This window comes from Delphinus delphis, chromosome 4 (assembly GCF_949987515.2).
Source record: "Delphinus delphis chromosome 4, mDelDel1.2, whole genome shotgun sequence".
In the NCBI taxonomy this organism is placed as follows: domain Eukaryota; kingdom Metazoa; phylum Chordata; class Mammalia; order Artiodactyla; family Delphinidae; genus Delphinus; species Delphinus delphis.
This window is the reverse complement of record NC_082686.1, coordinates 60,986,086-61,002,950: the sequence shown is the minus strand read 5'-3', so window position 1 is coordinate 61,002,950 and position 16,865 is coordinate 60,986,086. Positions and strand designations below refer to the sequence as shown.

General features: G+C 34.6%; 1 protein-coding gene across 13 annotated transcripts in view; it reads left to right on the top strand.

Annotated features, from left to right (window-relative positions):
* The window catches only part of ZBTB20 (zinc finger and BTB domain containing 20), a 797,904-nt gene that overhangs the window by 108,364 nt on the left and 672,675 nt on the right, over nucleotides 1-16,865 (top strand). The window lies entirely within an intron of this gene.

Genomic DNA, 16,865 nt, shown 5'->3' with positions numbered 1-16,865 from the left:
ATCAGAATTTGAGTTTAGGGGTAAAATATGAAAGTGGTAGAGACAAAGAAATATCTCTGTCCTGAAAATTTTTTCCTAATTTTCTGAAAGGGAGGGTTAAATCCTATACTCATATCCCCTTCCTCTCTTATTTAGTTTTTCTGTACCTGTTATAAGCTCTTCCCTATTAGTGATGTTCTGGAGAATATGTAGCTCTCTGAATTGATCACATTTAGTTGCTTGTCAGTTTTTTCTTTTTTATTTAAGAAACTGTAAAGTCAATATATGCAATTTAAATATCAGTAGACAAATTTTTTCTGTACAAATGTAGTTTTAGAAAAGTGTATTTTCTCTGTATTCTTTTTAATAATTTTTAATTGAATTATCATTGACATACAATATATACTAGTTTCAGGTGCACAACATAGTGATTCAATATTTTTATACATTATAAAATGATCACCACAATAAGTCTAGTTACCATCTGTCACTATACAGTTATAACAGTATTATTGACTGTATTCCCCATGTTGTACATTACATCCCTGTGACTTATTTTATAGCTGGAAGTTTGTATCCCTTAATCCCCTTCATCTATTTCACCCATCTAACCACCCCCTCCCCTCTGGCAACCACCAGTTCTCTGTATCTATGAGTCTGTTTCTGTTTTGTTTTGTTTCGTTTGTTTGTTTTATTGTTTAGATTCCACCTGTAAGTGAAATCATATGGGATTTGTCTTTCTCTGTCTGACATTTCAGTAAGCGTAATACACAATAGGTCCATCCATCTTTGTATTTTTTAACAGATATAAATTTTATTTAATTCAAATGAAAATAGCTCTATTGTTTTAGATATTATAAAAATGATATATACTTATTGTAGAAAACCCAGTCATTGCAAAAAAATTATGTAGACCAAAGGAAAATCACCTGACTCTTTTAGTATTTTTTAATATATATAATATATGTGTATATATATTCATATATGTTTATATGTATATATAAAAAAGATCATATGCTACATTTTTTACAGTTGGTTGGAATTTGATATAGGGAAATTGAAGAAGAATGTTAAATAATGATTAGCTTCATGAATGGGATTGATAAGTTCTTACAGGAAATTGAATATTGGATACCATAGAGCTTTTTGTAGTCCTCTTTGTGACATGAGGATACTTCCGTGAGGGTAACATCAGAGGAAGCCCAAATATGATTTGCTGCTTTCTTCCCTATGTTTTATGGATGTAGCACATTGCTTGCTGAGGTTGATGCTGGAAGAACATTCTTCCTTCTTATTCACAGTCACACCATTTCCTTTCTATAGCTCTACCCATACAGAACAACAAGAGCTCTAATTGCAACAGCACCAACAAATGTTTGAGTGCATACTGTGTCACTGTTCTAGGTTCCTTACAAGCATTATTTCATTCAGTCCTCACAATATCCGCATAAGGTAATCATTGTGCCCATTTTAGAGGTGAGGAAACTGAGACTCTTATAGGTTAAAAACAGCCTGAGTTTTTAATAACTCTTCCTAAACAGTTAACAACAAAACTCTATCCCAGGTATGCTTTAAACTTGACACTGCCAATTGTGATTTAATCAGTGAACAGCAGGCTCTGGCATTTGTATGTTTTATTTACTTATTTATTTATTTAGGGTAAAGATTTTTATTTTGACAATATTTGTAGTGCCAAAGCACTGGAAATAGCTTGAATATTTATCAGAAGAGTATGGGATGAAGAAGAACTGTATACCCATTGCCTGAAATGCTATGTAGTAATTAATATGTTGATATATATAAATAAATGAAAGCACAACAGTGTTAGTATAATATATATTCTCATTTTTGTAAAAAAGGTGGGGGTACTTATATATGGTATTTTATAAAAATGTAAAAAGATACATCAAACTGTATTGCTCTTTGGTGGGTGTTATTGGAAGGAGGAAAAAACTCTCATTTTTTGTTTTGGAGCATGTTCTAATTTTGTAATATATTTTAAGTAATAAAATAAAAATGTAGAAAGAAAAAAATTATGAGAAGGAAAAAATCCTTCAATTTAGCAATAACTTTCAAATGATACTTTCAAAAAATTCTATTTAAAAATGTATATGATTTTGAAACAGACTTATACTTCTCTCTTGCCGGTTTTCTCTTAACTCTGCTTCTCTAGTTAAAGTGATGAAATATAGTAAATGGGAAAAAGGGAGGTGGATCTTAGAAGAAATCATTCACATTGTGGAATATACCAAATAATTAAGAGTTGACCTTGACTGTTTCTGAGTCCTAATTTTCAAGCACCAATTCTGGTTTGGGGAGCTGATTCCCTCTTTCTGTGCTAATACCCCTTCACCTGAGAGTTTCTCTGCTCTTCCACTCTCTCTGCACCCTATGCCCCATGCCTTCTTATTTCTCATACTGTCCACACTGACATCCCCAGATCACCCTGTCTCTGACCTAATCCCCTCTTTCATTGATGTATAATTGACTTACAATATTATCTTTGTTTCATATGTACAACTTATAGTGATTGGATATTTTTATACATTACTGAATGATCACCAGTCTAGTTACCAACTTTCACCATAGAAAGTCGATATTATTGACTATATTCCTGATGTGGTACAGTAGATCCCCGTGACTAACTTATTTTATAACTAGAAATTTGTACTACGTAATCTCCCTCACCTATTTCACTCATCCTCCCACCCCCCTGCATTCTAGCAACCACCAGCTTGTTCTCTGTATCTGTGAGTCTGTTTATGCTTTATGTTTACTTGATGTTCTGTTTTTTAGATTCCACATATAAGTGAAATCATTTGGTATTTGTCTTTCTCTGTCTGACATTTCACTCAGCATAATACCCTCTCAGTCCATCCATGTTGTTGCAAATGGAAAGATTTTATTCCTTTTTAAGGTTGAGTAATATTTCTTTATTATACCTCTCTTTATTATACGCCTATAAATGTATATCCCCCACATCTTCTTTATCCATTCATCTATTCAAAGACACTTAGGTTGCTTCCATATCTTAGCTATTGTACATGATGCTTCTGTGAACATAGGGGTGCATATGTCTTTTCAAATTACTGTTTTTGTTTTCTTCAGAAAAATACCCAGAAATGGAATTGCTAGATCATATGGTAGTTCTTTTTTTTAATTTTTCAAGGAACTTCAATACTGTTTTCCATACTGGCTGTACCAATTTACATCCCCACCTTCAGCGCACAAAGGCTGCCTCTTCTCCACATCCTTGCCAACATTTGTCATTTGTTGTCTTTTTGATAATAACCATTCTGACAGGTATGAGATCATATCTTATTGTGTTTTGGTTTGCATTTCCCTGATGATCAGTGATGTTGAGCATCTTTTCATGTATCTTTTGGCCATCTGTATGTCTTCTTTGGAAGACATTCAGGTCCTCTGCCCATTTTTTAATCAGGTTTTTGTTGCTGCTGCTGTTGTTGTTGTTGAGTTATATGAGTTCTTCGTATATTTTGGATATTAACCTTTTATCAGATATATCATTTGCAAATATCCTCTCCCATTAAGTAGGCTTCCTGTTCCCTTCACTGTGCAAAAGCTCTTTAGTTTGATGTAGTCCCATTTGTTTATTTTTGCTTTGGTTTCCCTTGCCTGAAGAGACATTTCCAAAAAAATATTGCTAACTGATGTCAAGGGCATACTGCTTCTTTTCCTCTAGGAGTTTAATGATTGCAGGTCTTACAGTTAAGTCTATAATCTATTTTGAATTTATTTTTATATATGGTCTGAGAAAGTAGTCCAGTTTGATTATTTTGCATGTAGCTCTCCAGTTTTCCTACCCCTTTTATTGAAGAGGGTGCCTTTCCCCCATTGTATATTCTTCTCTTCTTTGTCATAGATTAATTAACCATATAAGCCTGGGTGTATTTATGGGCTCTCTGTTCTGTTCCATGATCTGTTTCTGTGCCAGTACCATACTCTTTTGATTACTTAGCTTTGTAGTAGTCTTAAGTCAGGGAGTGTGATTCCTCCAGCTCTGTTCTTCTTTCTCAAGATTATTTTGGCTTTTGAGGGTCTTTTGTATTTCCATACAAATTTTAAAGTTATTTGTTCTAGTTCCGTGAAAAATATCATTGGTATTTTGATGGGGATTACATTGAATCTGTAGGTTGCCTTGCGTTGTGTGTTCATTTTAACAATATTAATTCTTTCAATCCAAGAATGTGGTATATCTTTCCATCTGTTTGTGTTATCTTTAATTTATTTCATCAGTGTCTTATAGTTTTCTGAGTACTGGTTTTTACCTCCTTAGGTAAGTTTATTCCTAGGTATTTTATTCTTTTGATGAGATGATAAATGGAATTGTGTCCTTAATTTCTCTTTCTGACAATTTGTTGTTAGTATATATAAATGCAACAGATTTCTGTATATTAATTTTGTATCGTGCAAGTTTACTGAATTCATTGATGAGCTCTAGTAGTTTTCTGGTGATGTCCTTAGGATATTCTATGTATAATGTCATGTCATCTGCAAACAGTGACAGTTTTACCTCTTCCTTTCCAGTTTGGATTTCTATTTCTTTTTCTCCTCCAATTTCTTCTCTTTTTCTTCTCTGATTGCCTAGGACTTCCAAAATTACTTTGAATAAAAGTAGTGAGAGTGAGCATCCAAACATTTAGAGAAGAGTTAACACGTATCCTTCTTAAAGTATCCCAAAAAACTGCAGAGGAAGGAATGCTTCTGAACTCATTCTGTGAGGCCAGCATCACCCTGATTCCAAAACAAGTCAAAGATATCACACACCAAAAAGCAAATTACAGGCCAATATCACTGATGAACATAGATGTGAGAATCCTCAACAAAATATTCGCAAACCAAATCCAATTAAAAGGATACATTAAGTACATCAAAAGGATCATACACCATGAGCAAGTGGGATTTATCCCAGGGATGCAAGAATTTTTCAATATCTGCAAATCAATCAATATGATACACCACATTAAGAAATTGAAGAATAAAAACCATATGATTATCTTAACAGATGCAGAAAAAGCTTTTGACCAAATTCAACATTGATTTATGATGAAAACTCTCCAGAAAGTGGGCATAGAGGGAACATACCTCAACATAATAAAGGTCATATATGACAAACCCAGAGCTAACGTCATGCTCTGTGGTGAAAAGCTGTTCATCCATTCTTTCTCCTGAGTTCATGAACATCTTTACGATCATTACCTTGAACTCTTTATCAGGTAGATTGCTTATATCTACTTCACTTAGTTCTTCTTCTGGAGTTTTGTTTTGTTCCTTCATTTGGAATATATTCCTCTGTCTCCTCATTTTTCCTAATTCTCTGTGTTTATTTCCTGGTATTCAGTAAGTTAGTTACATTTCCTGATGTTGTAAATGTGGCCTTGTGTAGGAGATGTCCTATGGGACCCAGCAGCACACTCCTCTCTGGTCACCAGAGCTATGTGCTCTAGGGATGCTCCCTGTGTGGCTTTCATGGGCCTTTTTGTTGTGGTGGGGTCATCTACTGTGGAAGCGTTGGTAGGCAGTGTGGCACCCAACCTAGTTGGCTGCCAGGCCCTGCCACCTGCAGTGGCTGCCAGCTCAGTGTGGGTCAGGCTGGGTCCCAGTGTGCTGGCTGTGGGGTTTCACTGGGTCAGGGCTAATGTTGGTCTGCTAGTGGGCATGGCCAGGTCCCAGCACATCTGGCTCTGGGGCTGGTGCCAGCCTACTGGTGGGTGGTTCCAGGTCCCAGGCTGCTGGCTACAGAGCCAGGGGGCCAAGGGTTGGTGGCAGCTTGCTGGTGGACAGGTAAGCCCCCAGCACTAACAAGCTAAAGGAAGGACTCCAGAATTATACTTGCCAGCACCAGTATCTTTATGGTAGAAAGGGCTAGGTCCCCATAGGGAGTCCCAATTGCCTCCTCCTCTCTGGGAGGCTCTCCAGTATCAGCAAGTTTTTCTGACCTAGGCTCCTTTCAAATTATTGCCTCTGTGCTGGAACTCATAGCGTGTGAAATTTTGTACACACCTTTTAAGAGCAGAGTCTTTGTTTCGTACAGCCCTCTTTCTCTCCTGTACTCAAGCTCTACTGACAAAGTCAGACATTCTGGGGCCTCAGTGCAAAACTCACAGACTGAGGAGGCCAATGTGGGCCTCAGACCCCTCACTTCTTGGGGAGAACCTCTGCAATTGTGATTATCCTCCCATTTGTGGGGCTCCTACTCAGGGATGTGGATCTTGACTATACCGCCTCTCTGCCTATCCTACTAATCTTGTTGTGGTTCCTTCTTTATATCTTCTGTTATGGAAAATCTTTTCTGCCCCTCTTCAGGTTGTTCTTTTAGATGGTTGCTCTTTTAGTAGTTGTAATTTTGATGTGCCTGTGTGAAGAGGTAAGCTTAGGGTCTTTCTACTGTGTCATCTTAGCCACACCAGCACTGGTATGTTTTAAAAAGTTCAAAGTGATTCTTATGGATAGCCATGATTGGGTATTACTGACATAGATAATGGCCAAAGTAATTTCATTTTTTTGCAGAATTTTAATAGCCATTAAAGTCCACAAACTACTATTATTTGATTTAGCTGTCTGTTTTTAAAAATTATTTTAAAAAATTTTAGTGTTTATTTCACCTTCAGGTTACCCAGGTAATAGGACTGAGCCACATTAGGCTTTAACTTCACATTTAAGGTCTGAAGCTTGGAGAAAATATGTGTGACACCTAGAAACAAAATGATTTACTGCTTACCTCTGTAAATCAAAATCAGTGCTGTGGATTAAGTGATTTGTTTTTCTCACTCGGAAATAAAAGAGGGTAGAAGTAGGCTCACTGGCAGCAACATGCCAATGTTTAGTCTTATATGATTTGAAACCTCTTGGAGAGTAAATCCTGAAAATAGGGCTTATAAATTCAAGGAAGTAGAAATAATAGAGGATGAAGAAAGAGACACAGAAAATGTAAAGTAAAACTATACCTCAAAACTGCTGTTATGTAGTTGATGAACTTTTTCTTGGCTCCAGCTACCTTTTTATAATTCATTTATGGAAGTTATAAACTCTTTCAGAGAATATATTTTCAGGGTTAAACTATTTTTTTAAGTTATCACATATGAAATTTGCTGATTCATTCTGGTATCATATAAATTATAAGTCAAGATTTGAAATATTGTCAACATGAGACTTTATGAGTAAAAACAATATCTCCAGGGTAAAGCAAGGAAATGGATGTATATTTCTAGAAAGATGTAGCGAAAATCTGGAAAAATCAGAATTTCTAGAGATAGAAGTTACTGAAAAATTTTCAAATGACATATCTTTAGGTAATTATTTTCTCCCTTTGTGTTAAATCAAAAAGTTAGATCTAACTTTGGATTACAACACTTATGATCAAAGGTATTAGTCCCTATTGTTTGCATAACTTTCTTTTTAGTTTGGTTGCAGAAATGTAGTATGATGATAAAGTATGAGAAATATGTAGCTTCTTGATGTAGATCTCATGAACATTTTTCAAATTTGCAAAAAAAAGTTACCTCTCACTTATAGAATAAACTCTCTGAGAAAAGAAAAACTTTTTATTGTCATAATCTAGGATGAGTTATTATAGATAGTCCCTTAGAAAATAGAGGAAGCCCTTCTGTACTACTAAATATATGATTTCACTATTAAGTATTCAAATTTTTGTGCCTATTTTTAAAGGTATGATGATGTAGGGCAGGCAGAACTGATTTCTCCATAAGGAGTATATAGCCACTTGAAATTTTTTAGGACCTAAGTTACAAATCATTTCTGTGTGACTTGTCAATCATGTCATCAATAAATTATCAACTCCAACCAAAAAAAATGTAAAGAATTTCTTCAATGTAAATTTCCTGGTGGACTTAAATATTGGTTATTATTTTCTTTGGCATGAAAATTCTTCAAAAATAATTCTCAGAAAAGGGTGCAATCCAATTTATACTATTTGCATTCTCTTTTTCTCTATTTTCCATAGAATTGCATAGAGTTATTTGGTTCTGTCATCTCCTTATCTTAACTTTGTCCTAGTTCTGCAACTGTTTTCAGTTGTGAAACATGACAAAGTGAACCAAGGACTGGACTTATAATCAGAAACTAGAGGTTTGGCTTTGACACTATCATTTATTAACTGTAACATAAACTGAGCATGTAATCTAATTTATATGAGCCTGTTTCATTCCTGCTAAAATGAGAATAGTAATGTTTGTTGATATAGTCATGATGGGTAACAAGAGAGAGAAGAGACATGATGAATACAAAATGGTTTACAAATTTTAGGGGGTGTACACATGTATTTATTATTATTTCAAAATAAATGACAACTTCTGCAAGAGAAATTTAAAAGCCCAATGAACTCAAGGTTGTACTTTTAATTTGATCTAGATATCTTTATCCTCCTTGAGTTAAATGCCTTTTCCCCTTTATGTGTCAGCATGGGCTTTAACTCTTTAAAAGTGCTTATTCCCTTTACAGTAATATACTTCATATCAGTCAGTCCAAATAAGATTCACTCTTTTTTTTTTTTTTTTTTTTTTTTTTTTGCGGTACGCGGGTCTCTCACCGCTGTGGCCTCTCCTGTTGCGGAGCACAGACTCCAGACGCGCAGGCTCAGCGGCCATGGCTCACGAGCCCAGCCTCTCCGCGGCATGTGGGATCTTCCCGGACCAGGGCAAGAACCCGTGTCCCCTGCATCGGCAGGCGGGCTCTCAACCACTGTGCCACCAGGGAAGCCCAAGATTCATTCTTTTAATGGAACTTTTGACTAAGGAATTATTTAAGTCAAAAATAGAGGCTCAGAAATAATAACTGATATTATAAGTAATTGGGCACTCGATTCTGCCATCTGGTGCCTATTAACTTACCCTTGCTAATGCCAGTATTTGGAGAATTCAACTCCCCCTGAAATATGTTTCAAAGAAAAAAATATATATGAAAGAAACGAATTTCTTACACTGTCACTCATAAATTTTTTTAAATGCAAATCTGATCATGACACCCTTCTACCTGGAAACATCTTCTTTTTGTGCTCAAGGTAAACACAAATCCTTATATTGTCCTCAGGTATTTAACCACAAACTACTTCATCAATCTTATTTTCATTATCTCCTCACTACATGTCTTACACTTAGCTTTACCAAACTTTTTGCCATTTCTCCTAAACACATCATGTACTTCCATTCCTCAGAGAACATGATGCTTCCTCTGCCTAAAATGTCATTCTCTTCTCTTATTACCTAGTGAAATTCTAGTAATTTTTTAAAAATCCAGCTCAAATATCAATTCCTCTGTGAAGTCTTGCCTGATTCTCCAGGGAAGGTTAAACATCATTTCAGTATGCTCTCAGAGCACATGCTTCTAGAATAAGACCCAATACTCTATAAAATGACAATTTGTGTGTGTGTGTCTACTTATTCCAACAGATTGTAAGCAGAGGCTCTATCTTGTTCTCTCTTTTTGTCTGCCACCTTGCAGTCTCTGGCACATATCAGGCTCTGAATAAATATTTGCTGAATGAATGATTGAATGATTCAATCAGGGAGTCATTTAGCACTTTGTCAGGCCACACTACTTGAAGTAAAAAATCATCGAAGACGTGGATGGACCTAGAGACTGTCATACAGAGTGAAGTAAGTCAGAAAGAGAAAAACAAATATTTGTATGCTAACACATATATGTGGAATCTGAAAAAATTGGTATAGATGATCTTATTTACAAAACAGAAATAGAGACGCAGACATAGAGAACCAACATATGGATACCAAGGGAGAAAGAGGGAGAGGTGGGATAAATTGGGAGATTGGGATTGACATATATACACTATTGATACTATGTATAAAATAGATAACTAATGAAAACCTACTGTATAGCACAGGGAACTCTATTCAGTTCTCTGTGGTGACCTAAATGAGAAGGAAATCCAAAAAAGAGGGAATATATGTATACATATAGCTGATTCACTTTGCTGTACTGTAGAAACTAACACAACATTGTAAAGCAACTATACTCCTATAAAAAATGTTTAGAAATAAAAAAATCAACAACAGCTTTTGAAAAGCAATCACCATTGCACAGACTACTTATTAAATGGGAAAAGAACAACTTTTTAATATTTTGCTAATAAAAATCAGACAATAGTAAATTGATAACTGCAGATTTCAGGCACCATGAGAAAAACATCCATGACTCAGCAAGATTAAATATTTCAGTTCTTTGCTTTGAGAAGAATCATAGAATCATATGGTAAAATTGCTGTTAAGGGTAATCTAGTCCAACTCCCCACATTGTGAACAGACACCTCCAGTTTCCATATTCTCATTAATATCTCAGGTGAGATATCATATTGTGTGTGAGCAATTCTTATGTTAAGAAGTTCTTATTTACTTTGAGTTGAAATCTATATCTAGTATTCTCAACCCATTATTTTAGTATATCCCTTGAGGCCATGCAGAGTAAATCTAATATGAAGTTTTCAAATATTTGAAACCTTTCTTATTCTAGTTATTCCCCCAATCCCGTAAGTAGTAACATGCAATTCCCTTGATTCTTTCAACTATCTCTTGTCTGTTAGGATTCTAGTCTTGCAGCATTTTTGTCCCCTTTCTTTGAATATTATAGTAGTTCTGGGTCACTCTGTATCACAACATTGATCATGTCATCTGATCATTGTTGACGAGAGTGGGAATGTTATCTCTCTCATTCTAGATACTGTTATTCTGTTAGCACAGTTTAAGATTTAATCTGATTTTTTAAAAATGTTCATGTCACACAGTTGACTCATATTGACCTTACTGGAGATACTATCTCTTTCTATCTAAGGATACAGTAACAGTTCACTGAGATATTATCTAATAATAATGTTAGAGAAGGAGCCAAGTAATCATCAGTAAAGAAGGAGAAAAAATTAAACAAAAGGGCAAAAATTGTGTGAATTAAATATAGACTCCATGCACTGGTTAAAAACTATTGAAAATATTATGCTAAAATGCTAAATTTTTGGATTTTGCCACTTTCATATTGCAGACATATTAAGCAAAGTATTTAGTAGTTTTTAGAACTACAGTATAATTTAAATTTCAGTGTTTTTAGCATTTCCATTGAATATAGCACAACAATGTTAATAATTTATAAAAGCATATATTTTTTATGGAATTTGTGACTTCTCTAAGTTTGGATACATTCTTTATATTTAGAGATAAACTTGTTTCAGGAAAATATACCTTCAATTTTATAATAAAAATTCAAGGAAAAATATGATTGATATAGCAAAAAGTATCTTAAGAAAACTTCCCTGGCATGAGTTTAGTCCAATAAACAAGTAATGCATGTTATTTTCACTTCTTACTTTCTTGAATACTTAGGAATTTACTAAGTATGTGCAGTATATTTACTGATGTGACTGGTTGTGTTTCATCTATTTGTTCGTAATTTTTAACTTTCTGTTTAGATTTTAAACCCTATAAGGCCAAGTCAGTGTTCTTCTTGTGTTGTATTTCTTCTTGTGCTCTTTTAGTGTTTTATGGTGTTATTATGTACTCAAGGAACAAGCTTTTTCATTGAAGATTGGTTTGTGAGTGCTTGCTTTCCTCTCTTCACAAATGCATTTTGGATTAATGTGTATTGGTTAACCTCCCTTCAAACTTGTATAGATTTTCCTTGTAGGTCTTTGAAACTGTGACATTTATCATCATATGTAGGCTTTAGATTGGAAGTTTAATCCTGAAAAGCTGCTTATTTCTTTTTTATACATTTGACTATAGCTTAGTCATGTGTGACTACGTAGATGGTAGTGGCACCTGTGTGAAACTTCACTGTTAGAATATGGCTAAATTTTCTATGGTTAGGATAACTGAGTTAATTATTTAATCACAATTTTCAACTCATTTGCACTGATTAGAAATTAAAATGAAATTCTGTACATTAAAATAATAAAGAATAAATGTTTCTAGTAGTTATTTTTATTTAAAAAATAGCACTCAAAGCAAAATTTAAAGGAATAGCCATATCTAGGTTCAGTCATGTGTTTTTTATACTAATCTCCTGTCAATCACTGCTTAAAACCCCTTCCCACCGCAGATTAAGTCATCCAGTATATTCATACTTCTACTCAAAGCCTGCTAGCTCTTATGTGTCTCAGCTCCAATTGTTTTTTAGAATAGTTTAGATTCAGGTATTTTGTAAGAGGATTTTTGTTTTAAACTACCAACTATATCTAAGTTTTGAAAGTCCTATTTACTTAGTTAAAATTCATGACTTTGGATAGATGTAGGTTTAACAACTACACTACTCTGTGTTTGTGACTTTGGTCAGTTTTCTTAATCTCATGGTCTTTGTTTCTAAACTAGGTGGATCTCATCAGATTGTTAAGGAAAGAATTGTGATATTTTATGAAGAATGCTGAATATTGTGCTTGTCATTAGTAAGAGCTCAGTAAATAATAATTATCATAACTTATTATCATTATCCTATCAGTTTTCTCTGTATCACCCATTTGAATTAGTAACTTCCCTGTCTCTTAAAGATTGTCCTGAATGTAGTGCTCGCTTCATTGTAAAACTAATTTCATTCCTTCAGGGATGAAACTGAGTTTTATTTTGGATTGCTTCCTGCTAATCTTAGGGAATATTCTTGGTTTACTTTTTGTACCTTCATGATAAGTTCTTTGAGGGATTAGAGTTCTTTCAAAGGATTATTTTTTCATTCTCTTGGCCAAATTAGAAAAAGAAAGTCATACTATTTCTTTAGCCCAATGCCTAGAAGGGTGATTTCCCCATCAATTTTTTGTTTGTTCTTTTTTGGAGGGGCAAGGGCAAGTAAAAAGTTACAAAGCTCTCCCACCATTTTTACCCCTTTTATTTTTATTGTGGTAAAATTAATATAATATTTACCATCTTCAACCATTTTTAACTGGCACTTATATTGCTGTGCAACCATCACCACCACTCATCTCAAGAACTTTTTTGATTTTGAAAAATTGAAACTATACACATTAAATAAAAACTCCATATTCTCCTGTCTCCCCCCATCCCCTGGAAACCATCATTCTACTTTCTGACTCTGATTTTGACTTCTCTAAGCACCTCAAATAAGTGGAATCATACAGTATTTGTCTTTTTTTGCTTGGCTTATTTCACTTAGCATAATATCCTCAAGGTTCACCCATGTTGTAGCATATGTCAGAATTTCCCTCCTTTTTAAGGCTAATATTGCACTGTATGTGTATATTACATTTTGCTTATTCATTCATCCATCCATGGACACTTGGGTTTCTCCTATGTTTTAGCTATTGTGAATAATGCTATTATGAACATGGGTGTACAAATACCTCTTTGAGACCTGGCTTTCAATTGTTTTTAGTATATACCCAGAAATGGAATTGCTGGATCATATGGTAATTCTGTTTTTAACTTTTGGAGGAACTGCCATGTGGTTTTCCACAGTGGCTGTAACATTTTACATTCCCACCAATTGTGTACAAGCATTCTACATTCTCCACATCCCGTCAACACTTGTTATTTTCTGGAGGGTTTTGTTTTGTTTTGTTTGTTTTGATAGTAGTCATCCTAATGAGTACGGGGTAGTATCTCATAGTAGTTTTGATTTGTATTTCCCTAATAATTAGTGATGTTGAGCATCTTTTCATATGTTAATTGGCTATTTGTATATCTTCTTTTGAGAAATGTCTGTTCAAGTGTTTTGCCTATTTTTGAATCAGGGTGTTTGTTTATTTGTTGTTGTTGAGTTTTAGATGTTCTTTGTGTATTCTTGATATCAGTCCCTTATCAGATATATGATTTGCAAATGTTTACTCCTATATGTTCCTTTTTTACACTGTTGATAGTGTCTTTTGATGCACAGATTAAAAAAAATATATTAAGTCCAATTTGTCTACTTTTTCTTTTGTTGCGTGTGCCTTTGGTGTCATATCCAAGAAGCCATTGCTAAATTCAATGTTGTCAAGCTTTTATGCTATGTTTTCTTCTAATGTTTTATAATTTTAGGTCTTGCATTTAGGTCATGGATCCATTTTGAGTAATTTTTGTATATGGTGTTAGGTAAGGGTCCAATTTCATTCTTTTGTATAGGGATATCCAGTTTTCCTAGCACCATTTGTTGAAAAGACTGTCTTTCCCATTGAATGGTCTTGGCACTCTTAATGAAAATCATGTGACCATAATATGTGAGGATTTATTTCTGGACTCTAGTCTATTTTATGGTTCTATATGTCTTTCTTTATGTTCTACCACACTGTTTTGAATACTATAACTTTTTAGTAAGTTTTGACATCAGGAGATATGAGTCCTCCAGCTTCATTCTTCTTTTTCAGGATTATTTTGGCTATTCAAGAATATTGTGTATTTGTCTTTTACCCCATAATTGTTTTTGTATGATGAATAACATGTGATTTTTATACATCAAACATCTGCACTTCTATCCCTAGCAAATATTCTAAAATATTTATGCAACTTGTTCTTTTTTTGTTTTGTTTTGTTTTTGCGGTACGTGGGCCTCTCACTGTTGTGGCCTCTCCCGTTGTGGAGCACAGGCTTCGGACGCGCAGGCTCAGGGGCCATCACGGGCCCAGCCGCTCCGCAGCATGTGGGATCTTCCCAGACCGGGGCACGAACCCGTGTCCCCTGCATCGGCAGGCGGACTCTCAGCTACTGCGCCACCAGGGAAGCCCAGCAACTTGTTCTTTCTTGTAGCTACTATATAACTTATCTCCTCCTGTCTCTTCTCCCCTCCCCATATCTCCTGCATCTACATACTTTCCTTTCCCCATTACTCAGGTTTCAAAAAAAATCACAGGTTTCTTTAAAGACCTATAAAGTGATTTCTTCATAATATCCAATCATATCACTCATTCAACCAATAATTTATTGTGTGCTTACTGTCAAAGCAGTTTTATAGAAAGAACTCAATCTGGACCTTATTACATAAAACATGCTATTATTTTGCCTTTTATTTCACATGAAAAATTCTATAAAATATATTTTTAAAAGGATTAGGACCACCAAATAGGCCCAAGAAGTCATGATTCTTACCACTGGTTAATTTAACTCATTTAAAACAATTGAATTTTCCCACTTCTCTTGAAAGCTCAAAGGGAGACAATTTTGTCTTGATAGTATGACACTAACTTATCTTTTGATAAATATGTTAAAAGCAACCAGTCTGATGTATTCAGGGTTGGATACCATGCCCTAATTTTTGTTGACTAGTGACCTCTAAAACTTATTACATTTGAGCCCACTTAATATCAAATCACCTAATGGAAGCACATTTCTTTCTACCAAATCATTTTGTACTAATTCAGTACAATTTTACCCATTTAATATCAATTGACACTAAACGATTTCCTGTGCAATGTCAATTGAAAATCACTGATTTCCTGCTAATACAGCACTTAGTGTCAATTTCTGTGTGCAGCAAAAGCATTTTTTCAATTAACTACACCATATAATTTTTTGTTTTTAGTTGTTTTCATGTCCCGTAAGACAATAGTTTTGTAAAACAAAGACATAAGAAGGAGAAAAAGATTACTTTCTTCCTTGGCATTTAATAATTTAAATATAATGATTTTATTTCTAACCTATAGGAAGTCAATAGCTTATTGGAAAACTTTGGAATATATCAAGCAATGTTGCAGTAAATTGGCATTAGCAGTAAGTAGTACTGTATGTTTTGGGACATTGCATATACTAGTTTATATGTAGAAAAATGTTTTGACTAACAAAAAAATTCTTACTAGTACCCCCTCTCGTGATTTAGCTCAAGAAGACCTATTATTGAATAGAGATGAGGTCATTTAATATCCTCTTATTAGAAAAATGAGGCAATATTACCTTCACTAATTCATGAAAATTTAGAAAGATCATGGCCTAGCACAGCTAGGTTAACACAGATGAAGCTGTTCTTCTGATGAGATAATAGCAGGTTTACTCAGCAAGTGTGAGTATTTCTGTGTTACTCAGTATATATCTCCCATTTTGAATGGTGATGGAGAAGGAAGGAAATTGGAGTTGACTTGCCCTGTCCTAGAGAATAAGGAAGAGATGTATATAAAAACATAGAAAATTATTCAAAGCTATAAATAAAATAAGTATATATTGAAAGTTTATTCAAATACTAAGCTATTTAGCCAAATACATAATAAGATACCTAATTAGAATAGGGCATGGTCTCTTCCTGTAATAGAGGTCAACATCTGATGAGAGAGAAAGTATTCACAAATGAGAAATAATTAAATAACAATAAAGATTAAGTGATAAATTGTGGGACACAGTCTGTAAGTGGTGTATGTCTTTAGATTTTTTAAAAGATCAATATGTACTGAAGGTGCTCTAGGGTGAATCATTGAGTTCTATACTGAAGGAAGCTTCTGGTCTGTCTTGGCAAGAAGGACAGAATAAACTCTCATTAAGTAGATAAGTTTTTTTTTTTCTTTCAGCCTTTTTATACTGTTTGATCCTTCTTATACTGTTTGACTCCCAATTGACATTAGCTCTATTTTTTTTTTTGTTTTTTTTTGTTTTTTTGTTTTTTTTTTTGCTGTATGCGGGCCTCTCACTGTTGTGGCCTCTCCCGTTGTGGAGCACAGGCTCCGGACGCGCAGGCTCAGCGGCCATAGCTCACGGGCCCAGCTGCTCCGCAGCATGTGGGATCTTCCCAGACCAGGGCACGAACCCGCGTCCCCTGCATCGGCAGGCGGACTCTCAACCACTGCGCCACCAGGGAAGCCCGACATTAGCTCTATTTTTGAATAATCCTGATTAAAAGAGATTTCAGCAATATTTCAAAATCATATTTTTCGAATGTGTGGTACATGTTAGTTATAGTGATAGGCACTGGGAATAAGAGAGAAGTAAATATAGTCCTTT